Genomic DNA, 8,949 nt, shown 5'->3' with positions numbered 1-8,949 from the left:
ATGGAACACATATTTTACTCTGTTTTCATTAGTAGGATTTATAGAGGGGGGAACTGTTATTTTGGTGTGAGGCCTTGACATTCTGGTAAAGGACATGATGAACCTGAATCCTCACTCATGGTCCCTTGGTCTACTGGCTGCACTAATTTTTCTTTATCTATTTTGCTGTTTCTTTTGCTTTTCCCCAACCTCTCATTGTAGGATTTATTTCTTTAGAATTAATTCTTGCCAAGTGTGGAGGATTATGCCTGCAATCCCAGTGGCTCAGGACACTAAGGCAGGAGAATTGTGAGTTCAAAGCCAGCCTCAGCAATGGCAAGGCCATAAGCAACTTAGTGCCTCTAGATAAATTACAACTCAGTGCCTCTAAATAAAATACAAAATAGGGCTAGGGATATGGCTCAGTGGTTGAGTCTGCTGAGTTCAATCCCTGGTACCAAAAATATAAAAGAATTAATTGTATACCTCCACATCCTATTTTTGTCTCTGTATTCCCCTTCATACCACAATTTTCAAAAATTCTAACATAAAACTTCCTCTGTTTTCCCCTTCTTTCCACCAAATAGAGCTAAATTTTCAATCTTGATCTTACCCCATTTCCAAATTTTTAGCTTAGAGTCATCCCTATTTTTACAATAAAAAGCTCAATTTTTTCTTTTGCTTATTTAAAATTAGTCAGTCACTATATCTCCCTAATCATTCTACCTACTTTTGCATCTAAATTTCTCTGTTATACTTATGATACTCCAACAAAATTTGCATGTCTATCCCTGACCTAACCATGTATTTATCTCCTATAATTTTTTTCAGTAATTCAATAATTGGTTCCTCTAAAAAAGTGTGTAACTGTATATAGCTCTCATTCACAAGTTATATATGAATGATATTTAAAATGAAGGCCTTTTATTATTGTTTCTTTTTTATCAAAGTCTTTTAGTGTACTGTACCAGCTCTATACTATAGTTCTTTTTTTAAATGAACTTCACATATTTTTGTAGTCTTTCAAATTGTTTGCTATATATGAAAGAAGCTCACTGCAAAATGCTTTAAGGAAAAAAGAAAACAAAAGAAATTCTGAACTTCCCATAAATGTACAGCTTTTACATTTAAAAAAGTTTCTAAAATATACATACAAGCATGCTGGACAATCCCATCCTTCTCCCCTCCCCACTGTCCCTTTTTAGTTCAAACCATGGTTAAGAGTTCTGATTTCTAGAGAATTTCAAAAATTAAAAAATAAAATAAAATAAAATAACTTTTCACTCTGTAGCAAATCCAGGGCTTGTACATTTCATATTAATTCAGTAAAAAAAATCACAAGTAAAATAGTGCATATTTAAGGGAAATATTATACAGACTTTTTCACACAGAAGTACATAATAAGATTTTTTAAAAATCTGTTGAAATTCATTTATTTTTGCACAAAAATGTAAAAATATGTCACCATTTTTTAACTTAAAAAACTTACATAATTAAAAGACACCAGATGAAAACTACCCTTTGCTGCCGTTTAAAATTTTTTGTCAGTTTTTTTTTTTCCTGCTGAGAATTGGGGAATTCTCAGCAGGAAAAAAAAGCCCCTGCATTAATAACAGCCCATTAAAAAAATCAAAGTTCTGAAAAATTCTGGGAAAAAAGCAACCCCAAAGTAGTAAATGATTACAAATATCTACTTTAAAATGTGTCTTCTAACCAAGAAAATTTTATACAAGTTTAAAATCTTCATCATCTTATGCTCTTCAAAAGGCCTTGAGAATTTTCCTTTCTGATTAAGAAAAAACAGCATTGCAATATTCTTAGTCAATTTTACACTGTACACATCAGATACAAATGGTTTGATATACCAGATTTTTTTAACCTATACACTGTGAAAGTCTACCCCTCCCCCCTTCAATTGGTGGCACAGAGAACAAAATTATTCATTTACAAATTATTTCTCTGCTTTCACATTCCCCTAACATAACTTTTTACATATAATTCTTTAAATGTTAAATTATTTCAAGAAAAATACTTTTATAAAATCATATCAATTATTACATTTTTTCCTTTTTTTTTTTTTTTTTGTCAATAACCGGGACGTGGAACTCTCCTGGAAGAACTTTTAAAATCTGCATGATTCTCTCCACAAATGAAAAGAGCTCAAGCTCTTGTCAAAGTGGCTCCAGGAGACCAGTCCATGCCCACTACCACCCTCAGACAGAAACACACAGCAACACAAGGGTTAGAAACAAGGTCTCAAATACAACCCTCTGTGCCTGGAAAGAGGAGTCATAAAATACTTACATTAGCCATTAATGTTTTAAAAAGGCATTTAAGAAAAAAAAATCCCACCATGAAGGTTCAACTTCAAGTACTAATTTAATGGTTAAGTTGTAATTGTTCTTTGAAATAATATTCCTATGGTCCAGAAAATATTCACCATATTTATAATTGATTTTATGAGCAAATGCTTTCCACTGTGGTATGGACATCAGTCCCTTTTGCTCTAATGAGAGGAGAACACTGGCTTTTGATAAGAAGTCACTAGAAAATATATTTCCATTATGGCTATATAAAACTAGTTAAGGTACTTGTCTCCACGGCTCTGGACAGAGCCCAACTGCCTTGGTATGAAACTGTCATCCTTCACACAATGCGGGCCGCATTGAGCATGGCAGAACTCCTAAAACCCAGTGTGTTCTTAACAAGATCTACTGCTGTGTGATCATGAACACATGACGTTCTAGGCATGATCTCCCAGATTTTTTTCACTCTTTTTCTGTACAACTGAGTGAGCACCACAAGTTGACAGGAAGGCAGGAAGTATGGTCCTGGGTGGCTGGATTGCATGTGAGCTAGGACAGTGCATTGTACTGCTCCAAAACAAACCTTAAAACATCAGATGTGGTCTTGGAGTCCAGAGGGTGTGGAACCCATTGAGAATTCCTGGTAGGGAGAAGTTCATCCGACTGTGCTACAGAGATGTGGTGATGAAGTGAAGCCTTTAGGAAGAGAGGGCACTGGTTCTGAGTCTGGGGACATGATGACCAAAAACCACTGGGAGAGATTCTCAGCTTTGACAGTTGACACAAAATACCCAAGGGCCAAGGGCTGCTGCTTGAGCCCCTCTGGTGCCTCTCTTGAGAGAAGACACTTGCCCTGGCTCAGACTGTGCTGGAAGTGAGAGCCCACATCAATTCCAGAAGGAGAGTCTGAGGAGAGAACTGGGGAGGAGTTGGGAGAGGAATGGAGGTTCCCAGTCATTAATATGCCAATGTCATTGTCCATATCATCTGGAAATGGAAGGTCAACAAACATCATCATTGTTAGGGCTGAACCTATACTCATTGGGATAGTTTGCTGAGCCACCTGTATGGTTGATGATGCTGATAACACTAGGATGTACAAGATGCATCTTGAGGGGTGTACAGCTGATAAGACTACAGGTTCAGTGCAGTATTTCGGCCCCAAACAGAGCCCATTGTGACAGCATCTGGCATCACTACAAAGGACCCCTGGAACTCCATGGGGGGCTCCACATATCCAGCACACATCCTTGAGCTGTTTGCTGATTGTAGTGAACATTCTCCAAGGATGATACTCCAAACTTTAAGCTACCCATTGCCAAGATGCTCAAGTGTTCCAATCACAACTCTCCAGGGCAGTGATATCATTTGCACAATGCCTATGCACCTTCCCACAGTTTCTGCAGTCCAATCTTTGTGCAGATATTTTACTCTTCTGTGACCTATTTGGTAAAGCAGTATTCACACTGCAAGTCTCTAATAACTCCCCATGGAGGTCAGTGCAGGAAGCCAAGAGCCAGTGCTTTTCATGGGATAGACAATAGTCCACGAAGAGCACGTTGTACTTCTGGCTGGCCTCACCAAATTTCTGTCCAAGCTCTTTCTGCTTTGATTTGTCTTTGATTGGGCACAATAGAAAAGGAGGGGAGTAAAGATGGATTGGACTGGGCTGCTCAGGGTTCTTAAGAGTCATCTCAATGCTGGCTGCAGGTCCAAATCCTGTGAGGGATTTAATGTGGATCTGTGTGGGCAGAGGTCACCTGCACTGGCAGTACATGGAAAATGCCATGGACTTCAAGTATTGATTGTGGAAAACTTGTTTATTCTTCACTGTCTGAAGCATGTACTGGCAAGGCACAATCTGGAGAAAGAAAGAATTTCTCATACGCTCAGATAAATTATCCAGCATTTCTGTGCAGCAGCACATCAAACTCAAGAGCCAGAAGTTTCCAGAAGTGGAGTCTTCCTCTGCAGTGTAGGTGAATGGGACCACCAAGTAAATGACAACAGCAGGAGGATAGGCTTGGCTGTCTGCATAGTCAGGCTCTGTGGGAATTCTGATTCTCTCCCTTTCTGTAACACTTTCTTGTCCATCTTGCATGGGCTGGGAGAAATTCTGCCCAAGATCAGTGTTTCCACAACAGCCCATGTTCCCTTGTGTTCTGTCAGTGGCACTGCCCCCAACACTGGGGTTCTGCCCTCTAACACTACCACTGAGTCCTGAGGAAGAAGTAGTGCTCATCTGGTTAATACCCAGAGCAGAAGCAGATGATGAGACTGGGGGCACAGAGGAACCGTATGTGGAACTACTTGTTGTGGAGTTTGTAGAACCACCAGTAGAGGTGAGATTGAATGCACTGCTAGCTGGGGGAACTGCTGATCCTGAATTTGAAGCTAAAGGCCTAGCATTCCCAGGTGGAGCTTGTCCCTGTGTTGCTGCTGGTGGGGTCTGGTATTTAGTTAGTATCAATAGGCTGCTGTCCAGCTGCAGAGTGGCTAAATTAGGTGCTAGTTGATGGTGGCAAACTTGTGCATAAAGTCTGAGTCTGGAATTATTGTCATTGTCCTCACTGCTCCAAGGCTGGTTAAACCATTTGCTCACAAGCTTATCTGTCAGCTTCTGTGCCACGGTCTTTCCCATATGCATGATGCCATCACATAGCACTTTGCAGATGAGCTTGTGCTGCCCAAGCCTACACATCTTATATACAGCACTCAAGTCCCTGAAGAAAGTTTTGGCTCCTTTGAGCAAGGCCTAATTTTCTGGACACACCACAATATAGGCAACTTCACGGTGGCCCCACATGGGTCCAACAACAGCCTTTCCCAAAAGGGCAAGGAGAATGGAAAGATGGTCAGGAGGTCCTTGTCATAGCCTACTAGCAGGGTAGGGATGGGTAACAGTTCAGGGGATTCTTCTGAACTGTAGGTTCCACGTCCCATCATCTCATGGAATTGCTGCCAGGTGAGTGTTCCCTGCATGTGCTGGATATTCTCCAAGGTCCTTCCTGTGTGCTTCTTTTGGATGACATCTTGGAGAAAGGGCTGCAGAGACAACAGCATGTGGACCACATCCTGAGAGGAGAACATGCTGATGTCTAGCACATTGCTATGAGGCCAAGAGTGAACAGTGGCACTTCTCACCAGAGCTTCATCCACTTTCCCACCAGTGGGATTATCCACATACTGCCATTCCTCCTCTAGTGCATTAAAGAACTCTGTCCAGTAATCATTGTTGTCTGCCTGTACCTGGTCATAACTCCAGCTTATACAGGGAAGAGATTGGTGACTGCTAGAGGAAATATAGTCCAGGAAACTCAGAGAAGCAAAAGATTGTGTATGTCAATTCTGAAGGAGAAGAAGGCATATGGGTGTTTCCTGGGATTTTCTGTCTCACTCCATCTGAGGAAGAAACTTGGTCTGACACATCATTAAACACCTCTCTGCAGCCTGACCAATATGAGAATTCTTCCCCAAAATATCCAACTCATCTTCAAGGAAGAGTCCCGAATTGTAGCCAAGTTTGTGGTTCATAATCACATTAAATCCACAGGTGCAGATGTACTGGTCCTCATTGGAAGAATCGGGGATGTAGAGGCCAACATCTGCCTCTTTGATGTTCATGTTGTAGGCACAGGTGCAACAGCAGTCAAAGTTTCTGTCTTTAAAGATATTAATCACAGAATCTGAGAGAATCAGGGTTACACAAAGACTGTAGGCCTCAGCAATTGGCTGCATGGTGGCAGGCTCCACAAAGTTAAGGCCCATGTGGTAGAGGGGGTAGAGGCTGGTGACCCCTGATCAGTGCTGTAATATTTACAGACCCTTGACCACTGGCAGTACCCCCAACTCTGGGAGTTCTTGTGGTTCTGGGGGTTCGTGGTGTGGGGACAGAAAATTGAGGGGTCGCTGGAGATGGGAGGACTCCTGCCCCACATTGCTGGCTGGGGCAGTGCTGCTCAGCATCTTCAGCATGTTCATCTGTGGTGTTTTCAGATAATCTGGATCTTCTAGGCTCCCAACACTAAGCACATTAGTGTAGCCATCCCTAATGAAAGTGGCTGCAGGGGGCATGGGCAGTTGTTCAATTTTAGGAGAAATTGCCCACGAAGGCCAAAACAGACAGACATCAGGTCCTTTCAGAGGTAGCAGGCAATGGGTCTGCAACATCTTCAGTGGAGCAAACATGGAAGATCCCACAAAAGGCTGGAAGGGTGGAACTCTGTGCACATATGAAAAGTCCTTTATTTCCTCAGGTTTGGGACTTCCTAATCCATCTTCTACTTCCATTTTGAATTCTGTGAGGTGTGTTGAAACTATACTGACCATAGGACTCTCCATCATGCCTAATGCTGAAACTGTCTCTGAACTGATCCCATCTTTATGATCCATCACAGAAGAAAACGAAGGATGCTGTTCCAAAGATGGAGGAGTGGAGAACATCCTTTGAAAGTCTGCAACTGTTGGTGGGTATGGAACATCAGTTCTTCCATCCTTCCCAAGAGGTTGATCTTCCATTCCAACCATAGGCATTTTTGATGATTGCAGTGCAGGTGATACAGCCCCAAGTTCATCATCATCAGAATGATCAAAGATGTTGTCTAAGTCATGCAGGGAAGGTGACAACTCTGTCACCTGCATAAGGCTATTGGAGCCAGCTCTGCCAGCTGCATTATCCAGCCAGACATCTGTTTTAGTAGCAGAACTGAAAATAGACATGGCATTTTTCCCATCAGGCACTGGTGTGGAATGACCTGGTGTGGTGACATCCTTGGAACCAAATCCATCCTCTGACTTATTTTTTTTTCAGGGAATCCTTATCTGTCCCTTGTTTGCATTTCTTATTTGCTGTGAAGATGTATTTTATGTTGCCATCTTCAAAGTTATATGGGTCATTGACTTGTCCCAAACTGTCTCCAGGTTGCTGTGACAGAGGCAAGGGGTCAAGGAAATGGAGTGACTGCATCTGGGGCTGCTTGACTTGCCAGATTTTAAACTATTTGTTAGGTTATGCAAAGAGTCTTTGCAATGCATTGCTCTCTGAGTTCACCTCCATTTTTGAATCACATCTTTCACCCTGGAGCTCTGGAGGCCTGAACTCAGCATCATCGCTGGCTGGGAGATGAAAACTATTCCATGATTTATCTGATTACTCTGGGTTTGAGGGCTTAATCCCACAATATAAGGCTATCTTGCTGATCTCTGCCATTAGAGACAGTCTTTGGCCTCCAAGGACAATTCTGTAATCTAATGTAGATAAATGGGCTGAAGTTCTAGCCCATTTCCATAAAGGGCTGGATTCACAGGGACAGATGGTGGGTCCAAACTTTTTGTTTCCTAACCTCATGGCTGAGGGCTGAGTGTTGGTGGCAGAGGGGAAATAGGGGAATGAGGTGAATCCATAGAATTCAGAATAATTTGCTTGCTTGTATTTCTGGAAGGCACAAACATTTGCTTATCATACTTTCAACTGATAGACACCTCTAAGGAGGAGTCCATCCATGCCAACCCTATCTTTTGTCCTGGAGTATCCTGTTTCATGCATAACTCTTCAGCCACAGAGGGCATATGATGAAATGGTATCATGGATCTCTTTTGCAACTTATCTCCTTTTCCTTGTCTTTCTTTTATTTTGTGCTAAGAAGAAGCAGGAGGTGGTAAAGATGAAGATGATAATGGTCCTGCACTGAACCCTGGTTGAGACATTGTGGGAGGTCAACTGGGTCCTACTGCACACTGTTTTAAAAGTTTATGCCTGGAACAAGAATAGCTGACTCTTTTGGGTTGGATCCACAAAATCCCAGGTAGCAGGGTTGTTAGCAGGCTCTTCTTCAAGGGCTGGAGTTGACATTTGGCTCCTCTTGGACTGGGTTCTGTTGAGGATGCATTCCTTCCAGATTCGATGAACCATATGATTGTGGAGTTTTGAAGGAATCTTCTCCAATCTCTTTGGACTGTGCATAGTTACCATCCCCTGGTCTTGGGAACCCAGATGACTGGTAGCACTCTGTATATCTCCACTCCTGTGATAGCCTGCTATGGAGAGGTGGGAGGGGTCAGAGGCATCCCCCAGTTACTTGGGTCCTTCACCCTACCAAGTAAGTATATTATCCACATATTGTATACACACAAAATAAATATGAATAACAAAGTCTTCAAATTTGTAATTACTACATCCATTCACTGTAAGAGAAATAGCAATTAGCCTCCCAGAGACATAATATAGATGTTTAAAGGATGTAATTGCCCAATTAGTATGACATTCTACTGTGACATTTTAAATTTTTTTACTTCACATTTTTGTGATGCTATATACCATTTCTTTTAAAATGACACAATTATCTCCTACAAGCAAATAGTATGCTATTCGAAAACCAAAACGGAAATCCTTAAATTTGTAAAGATACAGTCAGGCAAACATATAGTTCTTCAAAATAGGGAAAATAACTTGTTGGCCTCGTAGACAAAGATAAATCAAAGTAAATTATTCTATTGCGGTAACATTGTACTTTATGCATCCTGTGTTTTCTAAGAATGAAAAATTTCTTTAACTCCAATGTAAAAGCAATGTTCTACCTGGACAATGAACTTTTCCAATGGTATCCCTGAGTGAAGTTCTTCAGTCTACCTCACAATATTCATTTCCTTTCCACTGAACTGGCAG

General features: G+C 41.4%; 1 pseudogene; it reads right to left on the bottom strand.

Annotated features, from left to right (window-relative positions):
- Positions 1–2,747: 2,747 nt before the first annotated feature.
- On the bottom strand, positions 2,748–8,402 carry LOC124099192 (mediator of RNA polymerase II transcription subunit 13-like; annotated as a pseudogene).
- Positions 8,403–8,949: the final 547 nt, after the last annotated feature.

The sequence above is a fragment of the Marmota monax genome, unplaced genomic scaffold (assembly GCF_021218885.2).
Source record: "Marmota monax isolate L192 unplaced genomic scaffold, Marmota_monax_Labrador192_F-V1.1 WCK01_AAM20220418_F8-fsc01297, whole genome shotgun sequence".
In the NCBI taxonomy this organism is placed as follows: Eukaryota; Metazoa; Chordata; class Mammalia; order Rodentia; family Sciuridae; genus Marmota; species Marmota monax.
The sequence above is the reverse complement of the archived record's forward strand: the minus strand, read 5'-3'. Positions and strand labels throughout refer to the sequence as shown.